Source organism: Epinephelus fuscoguttatus, linkage group LG16 (genome assembly GCF_011397635.1).
Source record: "Epinephelus fuscoguttatus linkage group LG16, E.fuscoguttatus.final_Chr_v1".
NCBI lineage: Eukaryota > Metazoa > Chordata > Actinopteri > Perciformes > Serranidae > Epinephelus > Epinephelus fuscoguttatus.
The window spans coordinates 19,198,154-19,223,066 of NC_064767.1; the positions used below are offsets into that span (position 1 = coordinate 19,198,154).

General features: G+C 43.0%; 1 protein-coding gene across 18 annotated transcripts in view; it reads right to left on the reverse strand.

The window, feature by feature from the left end:
- Positions 1–24,913, reverse strand: part of kcnma1a (potassium large conductance calcium-activated channel, subfamily M, alpha member 1a) — a 188,575-nt gene that overhangs the window by 161,729 nt on the left and 1,933 nt on the right. The gene's annotated exons all lie outside the window — the stretch shown is intronic.

Consider the following 24,913-nt stretch of genomic DNA (forward strand, 5'->3'; position numbering starts at 1 on the left):
AAAGTATTGCGGGATTGCCTTTCGCCCGGAGGTCGAGGGGAGGCATTCCCTGCCACGGCGCTGGCAGTGTGAGGGTGTTTTGTGCGGGTAGGGGTGGAGAAAACCACCTCCCTGGAGTCAGCAATTTGACCCTCGCAGGCTTGGTACACGCTGCACTGTTGAGCTCAAATAAACAACAGTGAAAATTCAGCACAAAAATAAAAAGTGTTGTCAGGGTGTGTTAGAGATGGAGCTGGCAACAGCTTTCACATGGGATGATGTGAGGACTGAATCAGCTCTCCTCTACTGTCCACACAGCGTGCACTTGATCACTGCAACACTGTACGAACCCAAGGACAAGTCAGTGGGGGTGACACACAGAATGTGTTATGGCTGCATTTGCATGAGAGGGGGATTTACTTTATGAAATTATACCAAAGCAACAATGGCGGCAACGAGGGAGGAGTGTATGTGCGTGTGTGTAAGAGGGAGTGATTAATCATGAGGCGGCCAGAACTCTTCAAAGCTCTTCATTTTAAGATGATCACTTGCTGTCCTTGCAGAAGACAACTACAATGATGTACTCCTCGGCTCTGTTTTGATGTGTGTGGACAAGCAAGGGCGGTTATTACGAGGCTCGACATCCTCACAGAGCTGACGATATACAAAGTGGCTGCAGATATATACAGTGTTTCCTCTCCTCTGTCAAGTGGACATCTACGCAAGGGTTTTATGTGACTTACACAATGCGGGTTACATCATAATGAAGACAGTTTACATTTCCGCTTCATCTGGGCTAGCTACGAGAGAGCCTTGGTAATCCACTCATCTGGATGCATTATGCCTGTTGCAGTGAAGTAACCTCCGAGCGCATGAGCTTCTCTTCAAATGCAGCGGTGAGGAAATCCACATCGCTAATCCTCAGCCTTAGTGCATTTATTTAACAGGCTCCGGATGGCCAGCGAAGGTTTACTGTTAGAACGTCTTCCTTTGGTCTTCACCAGCTAATAGCCACTGTTAATCAATACTGTTGTAAGTGCTTTTTAGCTCTCAGCACCGGGCTCATTTGTCAAAATAAAAGCCGCAAGAGCCCAGGGGACTAATCAAAAGGGATGAGGCAACAGGGAAATTTGCAGCTTGGTAACATGAGAAGGAGTCAGGGAAAGGATGGGGAGGGGCGAACCAGTGGCTCGAGCATGTTCAGCTGAAGCTTTGGATTACAACATGCTGGGGAAATTTGAATATCAGTACAGTTTCTGTGCACAATGATCCGACATCCTCCATGTATTACATTCTCTACTTTGCAACACAGAACAATTCAGGTAACACTGCACCAGTACCGGCAAGACACCAGTCAACAAACGGGCCTAGATATGCGGTAATTGTCGCATTGCATTACGCAAAACCTCAGTCCTCAGTTGTACAAACAAAATTTGCCAAAGGAATGAAACTATGGGGCGCCCACTTACCCAACTGGTAGAGCAGGCTCACCATGTACAAAAGGCGGTGTCCTTGCCACAGTTGCTGCGGGTTTGTTTCCAGCTGGCAGCACTTTGCTGCATGTCAGTGTTCTACCTGTCTGAACTCCTTCATATCTACACACCCTCCCATACTCTTAGATCCTCTTCTGCACTCCAGCTCATATCAGCATCTGCCTGCTCGACTACCATGGGTTCTAGAGCCTTCAGCCATTCTGCCCCTGTGAAATTCTCTCCCCCACAACATTCCCAATTTTGACTCCCTTTTCATTTTCAAATCCCATCTGAAAACACACCTTTTCATGCTGGCATATTTAGTCTGATTAAATGGAGACACACATATGGTGACCTGCACTGATGATGACTTGATAATGATGATTATATACCTAATATTTTTATTTTTTTTTTATCTGGTCATTTTATTAATTCTTATTGGATATTACAGAATTGTTTGATTTTATGATCTATGGATATGTTGCTGCTTGTTTTGTTTTTTCAGCTGAGTCTTGTAAGGTGTCCTTGAGTGCTTTAAAAGGTGCTTATTATCCCTACTCCCTCTCCCCCTTTCACACTAAATCTGTGCTATCAAATAAAGACAAAAAAAACAAGGAATATCTTTTAAAAAAAAAAAGGAAGGAAACTATGAAACTTTTTACCAACTGAACTTAAATGCAACACAACTTTAATGGTTTAAACAGAGGAATTAAACCAGGGGTAAAAGTAAAAGAGAAACATCTTTGTTGAACTTAACACCACAGTAGAGACACCAGTATTCTGTATTTTGTGTGGATGTATTTTCTGAGTATATTCGTGGATGTATCCTTGAACATGTATTTGTGCTATCTGTTGATGTATTTTTGTGTATGGATTTTGAGAGGTATTTTTTGTGGATGTGTTTTCTTTTTACTATTTCAACTTTTGAAAAACCTCCTGTGGACAAGTGTTGCAAATATGCTACAAACACAAAACACAGCGCATCTGGCTGTTGTGCATAAATATATAATACTAATGTTACCGTGATGTCCATACCAAAAAAAAAAAAAACTAGGCTAAACTACTATTATATTTATCTTATCATGAGAATAAATTTGCAATGTGTCACTTTTTTGAAAAGCTGGATTCAAACTTGAAATATTATGAACAAATAATCTAAAAAAAGGTTAGCACCAGCAAATACTCCTATTTAATTCTATGGCTGTTCACACTGAATCACTGATAATAGGGAAAAAAATCTTTGTTTAATAAACAAACTTAGTGAATTTATACAGCACAATTACAATCTTCACACTGGCTCTAATTGTAAAGTGATTTTATGTTTGGTTGAGTAATTATTCCAGGATGTCGCAAGCTACCGTACCCATTTTAAAAATTAAAGCTTAGCAAATTTAATCAACAACATTTTGAAATTCAAGCTGTTTTTATTAATGAGTTTATTACAAGCATCAAAAATACAAGCGTCTGTAATTTAAATGCTCAGAGGGCACTAATCTCCCTCCGTAGAACCCGCTACAACTCTATTAAGAGAAATCCAGAGTGTGTGTGCATACGGCACAGGCGAGGATGAGATCATGATGGACAAACGTCGCTCTCATAAGAGCAGTCCATCGTTCATTGCTTGTCGCTTAGCAACAGAGACCTGGCGGGCAGACAGTAGGTGTGTGAAACAGAGTGTGTGGGAGGGGAGGTTTGGAGGAGGGGGGTAGAGAGAGGGACAGCAGCAGAGCAACAGGGAAGGAAAAGACACAGAGGCAGGCTGAGAGGAGATGTAACGCAAGACGCCCGCGGGGGAGAGGCGGCCAGAGTCGATACATGAATGTTTGGACTGATCAGAAAAGTGATCATTTAAGTTTGAAAGGATGTAAACACTGGGGTGTGTTTGATTATGATTAAATAAAAACTATTTTTAGCACCACAGAAGAAGATAAAGGAACTCTGTTAACACAACTTCCCTTTGAAAGCTGTTTTGTTGCTGCCTCAAAAACAATTTTCCTCCGCTGGTCGTGCTGCTGTTTATAGACACTCACTTCACACCGGCTTTCCTGGTGTGTGCACAGAAGCACTTACAGAAATGAAAGCGAGATACAACACCTCAGTGCTGTAAATCAAAAGACTGCTAAGTAATGCACCGCAGGTCTTTTGATCAGATTATATTTCCTCCAATTTCAACCTTAAAATAATCTGGTTACGGATCTGACATGACAGCTGCAATAGTCAGAGAATAGCTTTAATCTTGTTATTTTCAAATTATTGTGTGCATGTGTATCATGCGATAGCCCCTTCCACAGTGTTTCACCACCTCCCACCAATAATCCAATCTCCATGAATTCCTAGAAACAAGCAGATACAGGAAAATGGATGAACACTTTAACGGTGCAAAAGGCCACTTGACTACGTGACATTTAAAGACATACACCTCTGCACGAGCCCACAAGCACACACGCGCAGCAACAGTAACACCTGATCCTTCTTTTGTTTTCAGTAACAGAAAATAAAACTTGATTTCCTGTGCAAATCTGTGGAGATAAAGCTGGATTTCTAGAGTGCGTGCTAAAATTTGTCTCAGTGTTTCTGAATATTCTTATGAGCTGATGTGAACTGAAAATGACGAGCAGTTTTGCCATTCAAGAAATTTGCAGCAAAGAACAGGCAGCACAAAGCAGCTCAGCAGTTGGCTTCACGGTATAAGTGCAGAATCTGTGCCAAAAGGGAGACAAATAACTGGACACTGATTAAAACACAGGAAAACTGAACAGGGGAACACAAGGAACAGATTGTGTGGAAAATAAACTACTCACTTTCAAAGCAGATACACGCTCACACATGTAAGAACGCATTTCCACGTCGATATTCAAATTTTCAACACAAATAAAAACTCATATATTTTGTTAACACAACTGAAAATGTCAAGGTTAGACTCATCTAATCTTTTATTTCCGTATCAAAGGTGCTGCGCTGGGCAAAGGAAGGGCGTTCTAATAATGCAGGTGGCAAAATACCAAAATACCATCACGTTATTTTTAGCTCGTTGGAGGGTGAAAAATAGTCCAAGTGCAACCTTGGTACACACTCAATCCTCGCGGCCTGGGCTTTACAAGACATATATTCTCCTGCATTGGTCTAATGTCACCAACAGCAGCCAAGTCTCAAGGAAATCTCAATGCCAAGGACAGAGCTGTGCTGGGGTAACTTAAGAATGCCACAATTCGGATTGAGCTTTATGGTGATCACTCTTGAGCGAGCCGCTGCTTTACTTGCTGTGTCATTCATTTCATATGCTGTCAGTCAAAATGTAGGCCTGCTCGAAAATTCTCCTGTAGGGCACACGCACACACTACATAACCATGATCTCCAGTTGCATTTCATCAAACCCATTACTGTTGACTTTTGTTTCAAACAGCATCCTTAAGTAAACTGCGAGGGAGCGTGCGCCGATCGATCAGCACAGCGTGGCTAAACACTCCAAGAAAAATAGCGTAACAGGAGACACTCTCTCCACCGACTTGCTGATGGAAAATATCCAAGGGATCTCTATAATGGACCCAACTGACAGCACTCTAATTCAATCACGTGTGTCGCAGTTGCAACTAAGCTGCCTCCAAATACCCCCCCATCTATTTTAAACCCTGTTCAACAATGACAGACCGCGAGGACTCCAGTATGCCTGAAAAAACATTACGCAAAAGAAGAGAAACCAAACACCGCCGGGCTCTCTCTGTCTAGCATGTGTGAATGTGTATCTGCGTGTGCGTGCAGGGGTACATGCCTCTGCGTCGCCTCGGAGTGCCGTGGAGACTCATTTTCTGTGCTTGTCCTATCACATATAGCTGTGTTCAGAGTGTAGTCGACCAGAAAGAGGAATAGGCACAGCAGAATGTGATGCTATACAGAGATTGGTCATATAATGCAGTTACAGCAGACATGGTTCATTACCTAGCGGGTAGCAGATAAAAGAAAAAGAGAGAAATCATGATATTGTTTTGTATTTTTACACAATTCAATCACCCCGAGGGCAGAATAATCTCACCATGTATTCTTATCTGTATCCACTACAGAGAGAGAGAAGCAGGAGACATATTTGAATGGGCGTACAGCTCACTGGTAAGACATAACACAGAGGTTATTTCTCCTCCTTCTTAATCAGAGCACACTGGTGCCCTACAGCTGTTGTTTACTATTAAAGCAGGATTAGGGCCAAGTTTTGCTGGGTAGTTCCAGGAGATAGCGCTGATCGCATGGTCGTTCCCAGAATGCCCGGGTCTTTCAGGTCATTTCCTGCTGAGTGTCAAGCGAGGGGGGACAAAGGCCCTCTCCTCCCTTGCTTTCTAGCCACAAGACTAGAAAGACAGTCACGAGGAAGGACAGGTAATGCCAGAGCAAACACTGTGGCGCTGCTGTAGATGTATAACACACGTGCATTGTGAAAAACAGCTTGAGGGATTCTTTGTTATCGATTTATGAATATCAGGGTAAAGAATGCCACCTCCCAGCTCAGTCCCGGCCCAATCAATAATGCAGCTACAGTATCTGTGTCCACACAAATGAACAACACACTGGCGCCTCCATTATTCATGAGGGATTCCACCTGTAGCACCTCAGCTGTATTATATTTGTCCCATAGGAAGATTTGCAGCAGCTCCGTGCAGGCCATTAAATGCGTGCACAGAGTAGCAGAGGCACCACACTGGTATTACGATGTTCTAACAATGGAGCTAAAACACTTGTATAAATCATCACAGTCCATAATAACTAATGGGTAATGTCTGTGTAAAGATTTATTGATTACCATTGATGCAGCATAATGATCTAAACAAAGATATAATTAGCTGTGTTTTAAAAAAAAAAAAGAAGCATCACTGGTATTTGAACATCATTAAAAAGCACAGAGTTAATAATGAATGTCTAATTTTCAGCCATACTTGTACAAACAAGAGTAGAGTCACCTTTAAAACCAGAGCTCCCAGCTGTTGTGTGTTGTTTTGTTTCCCCAGAACAGAGAGCAGGACAGAAAGCATCTCTCCCCGCCAGTAATTGGAACACCAAAACAAAAAAAAAATGCAATTTGCATGTGAACACTGTTGACACAGACAGGGGCAACTTCTGAGCACCAAACCCTTTGGTTGGAAGAATTTAATTGCTTCTTTTTTTCCTCCTTAAAATCCCAGAGAGCTAACGGCTATAAATGTGCACATAGAAGTGAGTGTGAATACAGAGTTCTATCACTTTTTGGCATGTAATAACAGTGCTGTGGAGATGTGAACTCACCCACTAAGCCCTCTAACATGGCAGGGCTATTACTTTCACTGTGTCACAATAAATGACCCCGGCAATCAGGGGGTCACGGCCGCTTTACGACAGAAAGCTAGAGGAGCTACAGTACAGTGCTACCATGATTCAGACTGATGCTATATATAAGTGGCACACTGCATGCATGCGGAGGCAAGCATACGATGCACTGGTGGCACTGTGCCACACAGGCTGGGGTTACTATGACCAGTAAAATTAAGTTTAAATTTAACATTTTGGGAATATGCTTATCCAATTTTGGGACCAGTAGCTTTCTGGAGGTTCCGTTGGTTGCCAGGCAACAGACATGAAATAGTCTGGCACATACCCCCCACTTTACCATTCAGTTTTTGCACAGTAAAGAACAGGGTTGCAACAGTATGAGATTTTCACGGTACAATAACCTTCTTAGAAAATATTGCAGCTTCACCGAATCACAGTATTATAGGATTTATATTATCATCAGTCAGAATGACCCTTAAAGGAATCGAAACGTAATGTTATTGTTGGTTGATCAAATGGTTTATTACTATAACTGAAACTTGAAACCATATTTTTAATGGAAGTGTGTGTAAAAAGTCTCCCCTTTGAAAATCCTTTAAATAAAGGGTAGATTCTCCGTCGACAAAACGTTAGTCGACCAGAAAGGTCATTAGTCTGCAAGGATTCATTGCTGGACCTCGTGTTTTCCGGGCGCTTAAAGACGCTGCATGTGTACGGCCCCTAATTTCCAGGGCTGGTACCTGCAGTTATTCCACAGGCTAGTTAATAACATGTCGGGCAGGAAATCCAAAGTGTGGGATCATTTTGAGAAGGTGAAGGACGAACCCAAGGTGATATGTAAACTCATCTTCATTGGTCGACTACAAACATGACGTGTCATCTGAAACATGTCAGTAGCTACATGCCCATTAGCCCACAGCGTCATTAACAGGCGGCTCACTCAGTGTGTGACGTGCACTTGTAGATAAAATATAGGCCTATATTAATGAAGGTTCATTAGTACGGTTTTGTATTTCTCTGTAATGTAGCACAGTGTTAACAATGTTAATACTGTATCGCTTCAGAGGTGCTGATAGGCTGAATTTTTGTAACTTCTGGATAGCCAGGATCACTGTTAGCCTCTGTTTTGGTCTTTAACCAGCTGCCTGCAGTAGCTTCATATTCACCATACAGACCTGACTTTGCAAAATGTCCATCTTTTCCTACAAAACTTTCCTCCTGACTACTTTTCAGAGCACCAGTCGCTTTCACACTGCCTTCCCTCCTTGTCTGCGACACAGAGGTTGCACTGAAAAGCAAACCACCACCTGTGTGGCAAGCACAGCCTAAATGTCAACAGACTCCTAATGCTTTTAATGGTGTGTGAGTGGGTGTGTGTATGCTTGTGTGTGTGGGTGTGTGTGTGTGCTGTATGTGTGAATAAAAACAGCAGGGCCAAGGCTGGCCCAGAGAAGGCAGTAAATCACATTATGCATTGCAATCTCTATATATCACAGCCACTGCCATTCTGCCCACTGGCTTCCCACTGCTGTTCCAAGTCTCCTCTCTCCGTATCTCACTGCTCTAAAAAGACAAAAATTTAAGACATCACAGGATAATACTCATGAATTCATAATGTTTGCGTTCAATGAATGTTCCTTTGTGTAAAAATGTCCTGTCGAAAGTAGCTGCGGTGTAACAAAGACGCTCTCTTTCTTTGTTATTGGACCGGCGTGTGGAAATGGACGTAATGACTAGACTCAGGGAGGCTGAACAAGGCTAAGAAGGATCCTCTTTATCTATTTATAACAAGGAGATGTATTTCCTGACTTGTGTGTCTTTGTTCTTATCGCCTAGCATGCATTTTTAAATCACATAAACCCTGTATTTCTCACACCCACACGCATGCCTCGCCAAGAATCGGCTGCTTTGATCGACAGGGAGCGTGGCAGTGATGGTCAGAGGCTGCGTGTCAGAGTAATTACAGAGCAGCCATGTTACTAGGCCAGGTCTAGTCCCACAGGAAGAGGAAACAGCGGCAGTGCAGTGCATAGGTCGGGTTTCACCTCAAAAGGCGCTCCCGCCTTTGTTGTGTTCACCGGACTGTCATGTGAGAACATGCAGACGGCTAATTTCTCCTGTGACCCCTTGTCAACTTTGACCCTGACCCCTTTCGAGACAGGTGAAAGGCTCCTTTTAGGTCAGGCTCACACCGCAGTTTTCCATTTCTGATCCCCTGAAGCAGGGGCCAATTCCCTAAAGGAGAGGGATAAACCACCCGTGAAATAAAGAGAGAAGTAACTCACCTCTTATAAATTGTCAAAAACAGACAGCCGAGGATCACATCTATTTATCCCCTCCCTGCTGTCTATCTTCCTCCCCTTCAATCCTCTCTTGTCACGCTCTCTAATTCTGAGTGACTGGCGAGGGCGAGTCTTTTCCAGTGTTTAAAAAAAAAAAAGGTGTGATATCACATATGATCTGTCCTCCTGTGTTTATATCCCCAAGGGTAGAGGGCCAAATGAACAACAAGGCCTTCCCAGCAGAGGCCCGTCTTTTTCTGGCTACTAAATTCTCAGACTGTAACTCCTTCGGGGGAACACAAGGGACACCCGAAGGACAATGACGGATGAAGATGCTGTGGGACGGGGGAGAGGGAGGGAGGAAGATGAAGAGAGCGATGGGCCGGCCGTGAAAGGGGACAAGAGAAGAAGAAGAGAGAGGGAAAATACCTGAAATATATAAAGGAGGCTACTACAGATAAACCAAAAACAAATGATATTAAGTTAACAAAAGGGAAATGACAGAGGATAGGCTGATACAGGGAAACAGGGTGAATGCCTGTGGCTTCCTGAAGGCCTGCCAACCTACTTCTGTTGCTCCTGTTCACTTGAGACAATGTGCAGGAGAGCAGCTGCTACGCTCAGCAGTCTCCTATTCCAGCCCCTTTCAGAGATCAGAGCACGGGCCAGCGAAACTAATCAGAATAATACACAGCCTGTGTCCATCAACACCACACAGCGCAAGCACCCACTCTATCAGGATGCCAATCATAGAGCAAATTAGTTCTTAGGTACTTAAGATAACCAGAAATGCAAAGGATAAGATAGAGTGAAATCTTAAGGATTACAATGTAAGGGTTAAGGCTGCTCTCTAACACTCACTTTGCAAATCTAAAACCTTAGAATCCCTATATATATTAACATGTGGATATTTGACACTCATGTAAAGCTGAATTTAAACCTCCCCTAATATGTTTTTCTTTCTCCCAAAATGTAACCATGTCACCAAATCTCTTATCGGCTGTCACGATTTCTAAACAGAAACAGTTTAAGAGGTTTTATTAACGTCTCTGCTAAGTGTTCTTCTCACTTTGGTCAAGACATAACAAATGACAGCACTCAGGAGTGTGTTTCTGAGTCTTTAATGCCCCTGTAAAGTCTCAATTAAATGCCTGCGTGGGATCCAGTAGTTCTTTCAATCGCCCACTCCCTCAAGATTTCAGACCATTACTGCCTGTTCCTGCAGATGTGCCAGCCCACTCCTGCAGCCCGCTCCTCAGATGTGACCACTCCTGCTGGCAAAAAATGTTTTTGATACAAAATCTCTCAGTCCCATCCCACAGGAAAAATAAGACTCATTAGCCCTCATGGGTTCTTTTAATGTCATGTTTTTTTACAGTTACTCAACTGTTTTAAAAGACAACTTTAGAGGAGAATAAGCCTCGCTTTCAGGCTGCAGTCGTGATTTAAAATCACATTAATGAACATTTCCTAATCCTACTAATTGTTTATAGCCAATTAAAAGATAAGCTGTACTTATCCAAATGTAAGGTGTCATGTTAAAGTAAAACATACATTAATTAAAAATGCAGTTATCAATAATAATATTTCCATTTCACATCTCCACACGTTGGATTCAGCTGTTTTGTTGCCTTTTTCAAAGCAGAAAATTTGACTTGACACAGCAGGAAAAGCAAAGGGGGAACTAATAACATTAATTATGCAAATGGTGAGCCAGCATGGACAACACCAAAGATTCAGGACTGGTAAATCTAAATAGAATGCAGCCGTTACTAATGTCATTAATTACACCTGTGCTTTTCCTGATAGGACATCAGGGCTGCCCCTAACAGTCGACCAAACACTAGTCGATCCAGAAAGGCCATTAGTCAGCAAAATTTCATTGGTTGCTCAGTCGGAAAAAAATAACAACATGAAACTCTATCAGGAGCTGCGGCTTGTCAACATAAATCAAATCTATATGACTGAACCATGTAGGAATTTAATTTGAAAGGACAGACACAGGAAGTGGCTACGCTCAGCAGTCAGACAGGAGTCACATTAATTTCCAGGGCTGGTACCTGCGGTTATTCCACAGGCTAGTTAATAACATGTCGGGCAGGAAATCCAAATGGAAGTAGCTACATGCCCATTAGCTACTTAGCACAATCATTTAATCACAATCATCTAATTCATGACATCTCACAAAAAGATGACAGCTCACACTCTAAAAAGACGTTAAAAGCCCCAAACTATGTCTACTTACACGTCAACACTGAAAATGAAATTTTGATAATCTGTATTCCAGAAGGAAAATTACAAAACGTCTATTTTAAGTGACCTAGAAGTGTGTGGCGAAAAGTCCAAAACACATAGAAAGTAGCAAAAATAGCCTTGTGTGTAGCCGTAGTTTTGACTTCAGGTTTATTTTCCAATGTAAAATGTCACGATCAATTAACAACAGTCAACATTTCTGGGGGGTTTTTGTATCCCTTTTTCTGTTTATGTTATGTGTTTATGTCAGAAAATAAATAATTTTGGGGCTTTTTCCCAAATAACTATCGACAGTAATCTCCAGTATCAATCAGATTCTGGTACCTCTTTTTCCTGCTAAGCTTCTCCTGGAGTTGGGGAAAAATTTAACCAAAATACACTGAAGTTAAAAGTTACTTATAATCCTTTTCTCTTCCTTTTACTTAAAATATAAGAACATATATCTCACCTGTGTGGCTTGGCAAAGTGGGGCTGGTGAAGCATTCCTACTCACAAAGTCTGAAAAGATTTCCCCTGAATGTTGTTTTTTGTGGCTCATAATCTTAAACAAGATTATATGACATCACGTGTTCTGGCCGCTTGATTCCTGCAAGCTAAACTTTCCAGTTACATGAGAAATGTTACATCCATGACATTTATTGAGTGCATTTAAGCTCCCTGAAGAATGAATCCTGTCGATTGTGGACACTCACGAGCTTCCTCCCGGGGGCACCCCTTAGGCCAGAATGTCAACTTTGCACATCATGTAATCTAATATGCATAATCTAATAAGCAGTTTGCCATGAAATGTGCTGAGCAAACGCTCCCTTGGGGATAAACCCTTTCCCTTCAGCCCCACTCTCATGACAAACTTTACATTTTTAGCCCCTCTGCTTGTGTGCATCTAAAAATAGCACTATTGTCAGTATGTTAGTTACTGTCTGTGCAACACTCGCCGGGAAAAGAGATATTCAGATCGTCCTGCAGGCACCACCACCACTCCACTGCTGTTATATTAGCAACCTGTTCACATCCCTGCTTAGTGTCAACGCAGGCAATTAAACCCTGCTTTTGAGATGCGATGACTCCAACTCTTTGTTCATTCACTGAGCATTAGTTTAAGAGCTGGGAGCTGCTCTGTGAAAAGAGATAGCTCCAAAATGTTCATCAGATCTGTTGCTAGAGACTGCATCTATTTGAACAGAGACATCTCAGCAGCTTGTAAAACTTCATTTATTAGGAAATTTACTTCAACATTATTTTAGAATATAAGATGTCATCATTTCAAAAGGCTGTTCTGATTCTTAACCAAGCATTATGTAAGAGCCAGATGACTTTTTGCCATCTGTATTTTTATATCAGAAACTACAAAGTGTTTAAACAAAGATATAAAAATGTCTGACACACGTATGAGAGGGCTCGCTCAGTCTGCCTTCCTGAGCTCTCCATGGTGCTGAAAAGCTTCACTTGTGCAGAATAGCTGAGGCCCATGATGGTCATTATGTTTAATACATCCTGCCAAAACACTGATACGGAGCACAACTGCTGTGTGTCACCGTGACCAACGGATTCCACGTCTCAGATGAACACCGGTCAGCGTCATAATTGAAGCACACATTTTAACAACAGACCACAAACTACCCAGAAGCACCCAGAGTGTGAATCCTGACTGACAATGGCAAAGAAAATACCAGTGAAATAACACAGTGAGTCGTAATGACCGTCAGCGCTGAAAGAATACTGCAAATGACTTTCTTATCATACATCCGCCCGCCATTCAGAATCAATTGTGTTCTCACATTTGACACATTTCTGAGCCGGGTGTCAACAATGCTGCAGTCTATTTTGGATTCAAATAATTACCACAGAGCCACATTTCTGTAACTTGACCTCCACTGAACTGATATTGCCACATTATTTTCGCTGTGATACAGGGAAACTGGCGCTGCAATTTAATACAAAAACACTTCAGCATACTGATCCATGATTCGATGTACTCTATGCAGCTATGACAAGGAAAGGGAGGGATGTGTTCACAGGCAACATGCACACTTCTAAGTCCAAAGAATGAGACAACACATCTGGCTCTGAAGCCATAACAAGCAGCTTCATAACAGACACCAATTACACGATACATGATGAAAAGCACATACTGACTGAAATTACAGCCAGACCAATTAGTGTATGCATGTATTTCGTATGTGTGTGTGTGTGTGTGTGTGTGTGTGTGTGTATGAGCATGTGTGCAGTCGAGTGCATTCATTTTCATGGTTTCTAATGAGGCTCATTAAGAGAAATAAACCATTATCAATGAGAATCACTGACATCAACACTCAGAGCACATGATAATAATTATAATGGACTTATTTGTCCCCCTGAGGAAATGTATCATGTTTTCATTGCTGTGTCTGATTTTCGTGGCTTCCTCTTGCTGCTTGCAAATTTGCAATTTCTTGGATTGCAAAGGCGTGACCCGCCCCTCTCCCTGTGATTGGCTACTGCTGGTTGCCTTGCGTTGGTTAGGTTAGCTGGGTTTAGGCAAGAGGAGTGAGACTGGTTAGAATGTCAGATTAAGCCATGAGTCATGCCTTCGCTATCAGAATCAGAATCACAAATACTTTATTGATCCCCTGAGGGAAGTTCTGATTTCTTACAGTCTCTACAATGTAAAGAATAGAGAATTATAAGGAGTAAGAATCCATCCATCCACCCATCCATCCATCCATTCTCATCCACTTATCCAGGGCCGGGTCGCGGGGGCAGCAGGCCAGGCAAAGCACCCCAGTCATCCCTCTCCCTAGCAACGCTTTCCGGCTTCCCCTGTCGGACCCCGAGACGTTCCCAGGCCAGATGAGACATGCAATCCCTCCAGCATGTTCTGGGTCTGCCCCGGGGCCTCCTACATGCCTGGAACACCTCTAACAGAGGGCGCCCAGGAGGCATCCTGATCAGATGCCCAAACCACCTCAACTGACCTCTCTTGACATGAAGGAGCAGCGGCTTTATTCCAAGCTCCCTCCGGATGTCCAAGCTCCTTATCCGAGCCACCCAATGGAGGAAACGCATTTCAGCTGCTTGTATGCGCGATCTCATTCTTTCAGTCACTACCCAGAGCTCATGACCATAGGTGAGGCTTGGGATGTACCAGTAAATCAAAAGCGTTGCCTTCTAGGTCAGCTCCCTCGTCACAACAACGGTCCAGTGCAGCATCCATATAACTGCGGATGCCGCACCAAACTGCCGATCCATCTCATGCTCCATTCTAGACCCCGAGATACTTGAACTCCCTCGCTTGAGGCAGTAATTCTCTCCAAACCCGGATGCCCTAACCCTTACTTCAGAATCAGACTATGAAATAAAAGTATGTAAAGACAGAGTAATAAAATACAGTAAAATAGGAATAAAAATGTGCACTATGCTACAATGTTTAACACTAGTTCTTAAGATATTAAGAATGAAATATATATCCACACTGTGCTATGTGCACTGGGCAACATTACACTGTAAAGCTTGTATTCAGAAATATAAATATGTATTGCGTTACATCCTTGGATACTCAAATATGCATGTTGCTGAAGGTCGAGCACCTGGTTGCTTCCTGTTTATAAAGTCCCAACCTCATCTGCAGGCTGTGTCCAGGGACATCCCAAGCACAGAAAATGAGCAGAAAATGAGAAAATACGGGCAGAGGGCAGAGTCTCTGCAAATAAATACACCAACCACACACTTGGGTCATGAATGATAACTGAGAGCGATTCATTTTGTATGAGTCTATACATTGTTTTTCAGAAAAAAAAACTGCACAACATATCTTTAATTTATAGATATAGGTATAAGCACGCAGTAGAGAGGTCAGAATGATGGGTCGTAACAGCACAGCGCCCTGAGCAGTTAGGGATTTGGCACTTTGCTCACGGGCAGGGCCGCCCATAAGGGGGGAAGAAGGGTAAAGCTTTCTGGGGCCAGCAGCTATGAGGAGGCCCATGGAAGCCAGCACTAATCATGCTCATCAATAATGTTTATCCTTAATATAAGCAAGGATAACTACATTTTAATTTGAAACTAAAATATTAACTATCATTAGGGCCCATTAACTCAATCTTTTCAGGGGTCCAGCCATATCTGTGGGCGGGTCTGATCAAGGGCACCTCAGTAGGTGAACTGGCACCTCTCCAGCTCCCACTCCACACTGCATACCTGGTCCATGCGGGATTTGAACAGCCCACATGGTCCCCAGGAGGGCAGCGAGGCAACCTAATAGTCTTCCAACTGCTGACCAATTATAGCGTTGCTTAATTTCAATGGCATGGGCTGTCAGAGAGCAGCATGGCAGCTCTGCATTATCATCCATCTTTAATGAGCCGTTCAGCAATGAACCCATGCACTCTGTGCATCATCTGTACATGATGTCTACACATGCTGTCATTTCGGGCTCAACACTAGGCGCATCATCTTACAAAGCTCATGTCACTCTGAAATTGGTCTCGCTTGCCTCGCTTGGTTCACGTCTAGATACATTTCACAGCTTTCAGAGCAATGCCGGGCAGCAGACAGAACCTGAGTGAGACAGCACCTTTTGGGATTTCACTTTTGCGAGCATCAAACAAGGCTGTAATTGACAGCTGGGCTATTCATTCTGCGCAGCCACTCTGGAAAATGTCAGAAGAAGTCAAGAGGTAAAATAATTGTATAGCAGGCCCGCACACTTTGGCTGAACAGGGTTCAGCTTGTAGGCCGACCTTCACTGTCAGTCAGACTTGTATTTCCCCATAAAAAACATTTTATTAGTGTCTGGTGCTCACTTAACTAATAGACACTGACTGGGACGCTGCCAAATGGGGTGCAATGTTAGCGTTGTAGCATGGTGGCTATGAAAGCACATTGCTGGCACACAGAGAGAAACTTGAGCCTGCTGTTAGCCTGCTCGGAGAATGACAATTAGCATATTAGCCTAGCCCCCTTGGAGGTTAATTGAGACAGGTTGCTGAGGGCAGTGGCTGTGGTGGTGGTGACGTGTAATCCTAACACTTTCCTGTCCGGCTCCGAGAGCTAATACGTGCTTGTGTGTTCACCCACGGGGCCGGACTCACAGAGCCACGTATGTTGCTATGAGAGAGAGCTGATCTCTAAATAGGAGGCAGAAACACCGCCTGCTGAGATCTTTGAAGGTCAACGCTGTGTCCTCTGCACACTCCCTCTCTCTCTGTCTCCATCTCTTGCCCTCCGTGCATCAGTGCACACAGCTCAAAGCAACAATTATAACGTTAACCATGTTTTGATGTTCACATATCAGGGCTCCGCTGGCTTCTGTGATTTCTGAGGGTGGGCGGTGGGCTGAGGGGAGTGGAGGAAAGATGGGGGGAGAGAGTGGGAGATGGCTGGCTCTGCCTGATAATCTGCACCAGAAAAGGCTAGTCCCAGGGCGGTGCACGTGCTGGCCTGCATGGCTGCTATGAGTCCATGCAATGGCGCGGAAGGCTGGGACATTTAACACTTGTGTATGACAAACCAAACAAACAAACAAAAAAAAATACTTTATGGCAGATATGAAGAGCAGTTTAGGACTAACAATGCACATAGACTCTAAGCATATTGAGCAATTCAATCCGAAAAGAATGCTTCTCACGTTTCTCTGCCACTCACACACACAGAAACACAAGCATTGGCAGATTTGAGACATAAGTGAGCATGAAAATTAAGCTGCAAAGGACAGAGTAGATCATTGACAGGTCAGGACAAGACATGTTGCCGTCCATCTTAAACTACAGCTTAAATCCCTGTTAAAACACACAAATAGTTGAGAATAACATCATCTTAACTCTTCTCTTTTATCGCTGAAACTGCTGCAGTGGTGTCAAATTTGATTTCTATGGCCTGGCTGTAGGGAGAGCACCCACCTACACACACACACACACACACACATATATACACACACACCCTGATGTTAAGCAGTTTAAGGACAACAACAGCTGAGGAAGAAAGCTGGTAGACTAGAAACCATAAGCCATGATCCCGCTGGCTAGCCAGGCACTAGCTAGCTATCTCCCTGCTGCAGGCCTCCCTCGCCAGCTTAGCCTAGCCGGTCTCAACCAGCGGATCTGTATGCAAATGGTTTTCCACTGCCAGTTCAACTAGGCGAGGATCAGGTGGCTTAGACCCTATCACACATTTCCAACGAGGGGAATGCCAGTCTAGCACTCTTCCCCCATGTGGAGCCAGGTATACCCTTCCCCTCTAACCTTTAACCTCGGAATAGTTCCTGGGGCGTGGAAGTCCTTTTAATAGTGCGGTGACTGGCCAAAGAAGACATAACAGCATGACAGCAGGGGTGCACAGTTTGGGTACAGGGGGGTTGACCTCTGTGTCTGCCTCATGATATACATAGTCAGGCCTGATATATAGCCTCTCCTTGTCTGTGGATTACCATACATCAGCATGGCACACTACAGTTGTCCCTAGATGGCCATCAAATCAGGCTCGGAGAATTAGGGATTAGGGTCGTGAAAAGGGAGGATCTCCACTGAAGATATAACGCATGAGTCACACATTCCATATTAGAGCAGTGTGAGAAAAGACAGTTAATCAGTGATGCTGCACAGAGCAAGATTGTAAAAGCTCACAATAAACTGACTGTGTGTCGCTGCTTTCCTCTGCTTTGTATCATTGTAACTGAATATCTTTACATTTTGGAACATTATTTAGACAAAAAAGTCATTTCAAGATTCCACCTTGTGCTCTGTGAGATTATTATGAACATTTTATGGACTAAATCAATAATTAATTAATTGAAAATATCTTTAGTTCCTCCTGATGAGAGGCGCTGGGGACAGGCATGCGTGCTGTGGTGGAAACTGGTCATGCTTTGCCCTGGGACAGCTGTGAGGCATGCTCACTCCCAGCAAGTGTCAACAACACATGACAAGACACATGCAACTCAACCACTGGCCACAAGAACATAGTAGTCTGCTTGCATATACATTCCTGACATGACATAGAAAACTAAGTAAGGCCCAATCCCAATACACCCCTATCACTTAGCCCGTTACACCTCCATTTTACGCTGTGTGCTTTCAATATTTTACAGAGACACACTTGTCTTGTGGCCAGTGTTATGAAAAATCACAACTGTAGTTTCTTCATTAATAAAGATGTAAAAATTACAATAAACACCATATTATCTTAGTTTAATGTCATTTCATTTGCTGTGGGCACAATGGTGCAGTGGTTTGCATTGTCGCCTCACAGCAAGAGGGCTCGTGGTTTGAACCCGGTGTGAGGGAGCCTCTCTGTGCAGAGTTTGCATGTTCTCCCCGTGTCAGCGTAGGTTTTCTCCGGGTACTCCGGCTTCCTCCCACAGTCCAAAGACATGCAGGTTAATTGGTGATTCTAAATTACCCGTATGTGTTAATGGGTGTCTGTCTTTATGTGTCAGCCCTGCGATCGTCTAGCAACCTGTCCAGGGTGTACCCCACCTCTCGCCCAGTGTCAGCTGGGACAGGCTCCAGCCCCCCTGCCACCCCTAACAGGATTAGCAGTTACAGAAAATGAATGAATGAATAACAAAAGATATCGCTAAAATGCTGTTGAATGTTACATTCTAATTGTGGATTTATGCAAGACTGTCCTGCATTTTGACATATTTCCATGTCATATTCCCTCCCTCATGATGCCATATGGCACCCGGAATTTCACTAATGTTCAGCAGCAAAGTTGCTGCACTTGTTGCCTCTCCTCTAATGTCAGCCCAGACTGGTAGAGTAGGTGCACGGGTAGCTAACGTTAGCATACACAGCACTGCTAGTGGCCTGGTAATGAAGTAGTATTCTTTTTTATTTGATGACTTGTTTGACTGACTGATAGCGTGCAACTTAAGCTGTGAACAAATCAAGAGCATTTTGACAACCGCAAAAGGATGCCTATAGCTGACGCAGGAGAAATCACAGCAGGAGACAGCATATCCGAAATGCCCAGCAATGCTCATCCCGTCTCTACGTAAGCAACAGCATCGATGACTACCAGTGACGTATCGGCCCCTCATAATTTTTTTCCTCAGGGGCAAGGTGGCACTTAAACACAAGGCGTTGGGGTAAAAATAAGAAATGGAACTGGGCCTAAGTGTATGAAGATTTAACCTTACATGCACAGCAAGTCTTTCTCAAATGTTTTGTGCCATCCAATGGTACTAATGTACTCATCAGGTCTTTGCATATTTAATTTCTTCAATTAGCCCTGGATTTCAATAAGCCAGTGTGGGCCAAGCTGGGCCAAGTTAGGCCGAGGGTAGAGAGAGCAGCAGCTGATGTCAGGGTGTGTGCTCTATGCTGCTCTGGCGAAATGCAGCTGGTCCGTTGCCAAGCAAAAAGGAATACACAGGCTCACAACAGATCCTCTCTGCAGGCACCTCCGCAATCCATTCCACTTAAAGGTAAGCGCACTGACGAGTGTCCCGGCAAGCCTCACTCACTCTGCTGTAGATTTGGCTTTTCCTCGTCACATACGCGGACACAAATGTAGATGCAGAGTGAGACACATGCAAACACTGGGGTGGGTTTGAGACTCAGGTTTGATTAATTGCTCTGCAGTGAACGCCAAGCTGTTGTGCATAAAAATCAATATCAATCTTCAAGTGTAGGGAAATGCTTTGTGATGATTTAAAATTCAACGAGGCTGCCATATCTCGTTAGATATCTGATCATAAGATTTCTCCTCGCGGTTTAAAGGAAACTGATTTTCTTTCCCACCTTTAAACTGAAAGCCATTAACTGTTAAGTGATAATAGGTTTACTTCATCATGAACCCTCTGACTACAGACTGACACGGGTCAGGGAAAATGGAGCGCGGGCACCAGATGTGTCCTCACCCCACCTCTTTATTAGTCGCATCACAGAAGCAGAGTCTGGCCTTCAGTGAGGAGAACCGAGGCACAGCACATCAAACTCTCATTAGATAAGATGAAACTTTAATGATCCCATGATTGCCATGGGGACACTGGGCTGGAGCAGCAGCAAACAAACATGAGAAACAACACGAGCTCAATACAAATCATCTCAGACCAAAAAGTAAAAATATAACATGCACTACTCCATCAACACTTGAGCTGTTTGGACAGAAACAATTGCACAACCTGACGGCTGTTGGCTCCAAAGTGCACATAAAACACTCCATGTTGCACCTTAGGGGGCTGAGGGGGAGGCTGCTACACTGAGGTGAGGTGGGAGGTGTATTTTTGTAGTCCTCATTTTTATCTCACCATAACACAGCGATACAATGTGTAGTTTGGTGCTTGGATTGAAATACATGACAGTCCACTCCGACTTGGCTTGTACGGAGCCTCTGTACTGTCAGCTCAGTGCAGTTTGCAGCTGATACTATAACTGTACTATAACCACTCCAGGTACCTTTAAGATGCACTGCTTTATGACAGGTGTCAGTTATTGCTCCATCACACATCTACTACAGAGCTGCAGACTGCACGACATGAAACTGTCTTCTACACACCTGTAGATGCTCTCATGTGTAAAGTAACACAAACTATTGGTAACCCTCATCTACATTACATCAATAAAACAGTATCACTTAGTCAACAAGCAAACTGGTCAGTCATGTAACTTTGAACATTGGCCAATAGAGCACATTGTAAGTTATTGCTAACAGCATTAGCTGACATTAAAGTAATAGTTCTGCTCTTTTGGAGGGTGGGGTTGTATGAGGGTACCACCAAGAAAGCTTCATAGTGTACTGCTATGGATGGGGGCAGCCACTTTAAAAAACAGTACACTATAATTAGAATATTTTCATCACTTTACGTTGCTGTCAGACAGCCCTTTCTGATGCAGAAGCCGTTAAAGGATTCAGTTCACCATTTAAGCTCTTGTCAAAGCCACCAGACCCCATTGAGAAAAACTGTAATTTAAGTTGGCTGGACATATGAACTGTTGATCTACCAGTGCTGCACTTAATTCGTTTGTGTGTGTTATTGTGAGACTCTGGTGAATCCGAATTTATCATTTTAAACAGCAAAGTTTCCCAATAATACTAACAACAAACTGATCGAGGCAGCAGTAGACCTGCAGCTCCTGTTTTCAGTAATGTTAAATTACTGTTTTTCTCAATGGGTTCTGGCTCTCAAGAAAAAAAATCAACAATTTCAGTTCCCTGTGTAAAATCACTGTCTGATGGCAAGGTAAAGTGGTGGAAATATTCTCAATATACACTTCAACTGATGTAGATTTCTTTCGGCTGGACTTTTTTAGGGAGCTAAAATACATTTTGTTGCTGACCCCGCCTCCACAGCATTACATTCCTTAGCTTCTGTCGCAGTACTCCAGCCTGCTTCTCCAAACTGGGGGTGTTCTGGCTGACATCCATTCTGTCAAAAACAGTAAAAAAGGCACATCCCAGCGTCCAAGGGAGCGGATGCTGGAACAAAGAAACGTGTGGCAAAGTAAAAAAGTCTGAGGAAGCGCCGTGTGGCTCGGAACTACACTCTGCATTAAAATCCTTCTAAATGGCTGCTACTTGTTGTTGTTTTTTACACTTTTTTCTATTGTATGTAATGTAAATACTCCAAAAGATCCAAATTCTTCCCTTAATTTGCTCACAAATCCATAAATTAAGCCACAAATAAGGATTATTTTTAATACTGATTAATCTGCCAATAATTCTCTCAGTATCAGAATTGTAAAATAAAAATAAAAATCACAATCACAGCTTCCACAAAGTCCAACTCTGTAATTTGAAATCACTTTTTTGCTCAACCATCAGCCCTTAACTAAGTATATTCTGTTTAATATAAGAGTTTTTGAATAAAGCAAATCCTCACAATTAAGAAGCTTAAACCAGAGGAGCATAGTCAAATTTTTATTTTAAAAATGACATAAAATAATTATTTTATTATCAAAATTGTTGCCTATTAATTATTCTGTGGATAGATTAATTAATCAATCGACTATTTGTTTCTGCTCTAACAAAAATAATAGTTTAAACAACTACAGTCTCACTTTTAAATTATTTAAAACAAGCAATGCAACAAAAAAATCTTATGAGATGTACAGACTATGACTATTGGTTGAATCTAATTAATTATATGCAAACATTTATTGGTCAGCAGATTGCATAATTATGTTTATTCCTCAGCCCTACAACAGACCATATCAGGTATTTCTATGTCTTTAACAAGCCATGTTTTCACGGAGCCATTTTCTCCACAGGCTGCGGTGCCATTCATGTTTGAACAGAGACTGGTGCCACAAACGCACAGCCTCTATACTCCTCCTCCCCACGCATCCCAAATAACAGAGGCATCATATAAGAACTCCTGGAGGTGGCATGACGCAGAGTGGATAACTAGACCATTAGATAACCATACAACAGTGAAGCAGCACAGCACAGAGAGCAGCACGAAAACTCCACAAATTCAGTGAGACTACAAGACCATAGGGAAGGGAAAATAGAGCAGGCTTATATGCTAACGAGCCTCGCAACACGCCAGTGGTTTCCTCCACTTCAGTATCACTGAGTGGTCGTGCTTCCATTTCTGTCAGTCATGCATATGCATTAGCATTGTCTTGAGTGAGTCTTTCCCTGAGTAGGAAACCCCTTATTTAGCATGTGTAAAAAGAGGGTGAAATAATGAAACTCATCCAGACAGTCTGAGAGCCGCTGTTTGGGAAAATCGAGTTAGGCATGTGGTTGATATGTGATTTAAAAATGGCATTTGAGCACTCTGGAACACCCCGCGGATAAATGCCGCCATAAATGTTGCCATTACTAGCACAATGTTGGAAAAATCAATATAGGTTTGTTTGCTATTTTATTTTATGTTGCTTTTTTAGTCCACCCGGGAGACAGCACCACAGCCATAAAACATTGTTGTGTCTGCGATACAATTGTCCTGTCTTGTTTTTGGGAAGATAAAAGAGGAAAGGTGATTACACCTGGTTCCTAAGAGCAGCACATCTCAAGTCACCATCAGACCACTGGCTTAGAAGAGTCCAGATACTGACGACTCAAAAAGTTGCACTGAATATTTAAATTTCTCTTTGCTGCCCCCACTTATCTCATTCCGTCTTCCTGTATGATGTCCATGACCCATGACCTCCGTCTTATAATCCTGACAGCAAGGAGGGCCATTTAAAAGAATTAGGACACAGCTGTGTGTCAGTGGCGGAGCACAGGAGGACACTATGCAATGCAACACCCCCTCAAACCCTTCGTCACCCTCACACCCCCTGTTTCCACTTCCTCCTGTGCCTCTCTCAGAGTTTCCACCTCTATTTCCTCGCCTCTGATTCCAGGTTCCCAGTACCGCCAGCGAAAGCCCACCGACCCCCACCGGTGCCAACTATGCATCCTGTTTCTGACACATGCCAACTTAGCCGGCCGCACTAGTCAGCTGAACACAGATCCAGTTTCCCCTTCTTAATACTCCTAACAAGCCTTTTCCCTCCGCAGCCAAGTGTCAAGTCCACCAAAGTCACCCAACGGGACGGCTCTGCCTCCCGCGCACGGCAACACAACAACACAGAGACTGAGCAGCGCTGACAGAAACATGCTTTCTTTTTTTTTTTTTTTTTTTTTACCGTTTCTCCTCATTTAAGAGAGAAGAGATGCAACCAGATACCCACCAGCAGCCACAAGATGGATACCTCATTATATTTGCATGGTTTACTTTCAGCACTTTCCGAGCAAGATGGTGAGAGGCATGAAGGATGGCATATGGTTTGGTGCCATTTCTGATAGTGGGATCCATGAGCATAGCAAAATGACAGGAAGCAGACAGCCAAGTAATAGCCTAAATAGCATACTGGGCAGAATTATCTTTCAGTGTAAATAAGAGCTGTTTAGATGGGATGAATTTGTGTGAGCAGACTCAGAAATAGTCTGAATCCCAGAGGCCTGATTGTATTTTAACTCTGATGTAAGTGTCTACTTGTAATTTTCAAGATGGCCAGTTGAAGACAGTTGAAAAGCAACGAAGAAACATATCTGATAGGGGTTTTTGAAGCATATAGTGTGGGGCTGAAATCAATGTCACAATTATATTTAGAATAGCTTTCATGCATCAATATATGTGGCTTAAATGTGTGCAAATCTGCATTTGAAATAAGCAAATTGATGTTAAATCACTGTTGTGCAAAAATCTCCATATAAAACCTTCACCAACTAATTTTGTTGGATTTAATACAACTTAAAAGAATCATTTGAGACCAACAAGAGGAAATGAGATAGGGATGCACCAAAAACAGAATCAAATACCCAAATGTTTTGCACCTTACGGCGTTCAGCATTACGGAGCAATGAAGGCTATTTTCTGCTGTTATTGTCAGTTAAGGATGATGACTCCATGCCCTGTCTCCCACCTGTCATACCACCAAACAGTAATGGGCAGAAAGGGGCCAAGGCCACCAAAAGGACATGGCAGAAGAGCAGCAGGAGGAGCACGGCTCATCCATTACAATTGGACACAACCCAAACATATCAAAGGACGAGGAAGCTCAGCATCGCTCTCTCTTTTGTGCGTCCATCATTGTCACTATTGCACACTTAAACACAGTCGCATTGTCACAGCATCTCGCCATTACCTGATTTCATATTAAATATCTAAATACTTTCCCGTCCCAGGCACGAATCAAACATGTCAAGGCCATGTTTTGC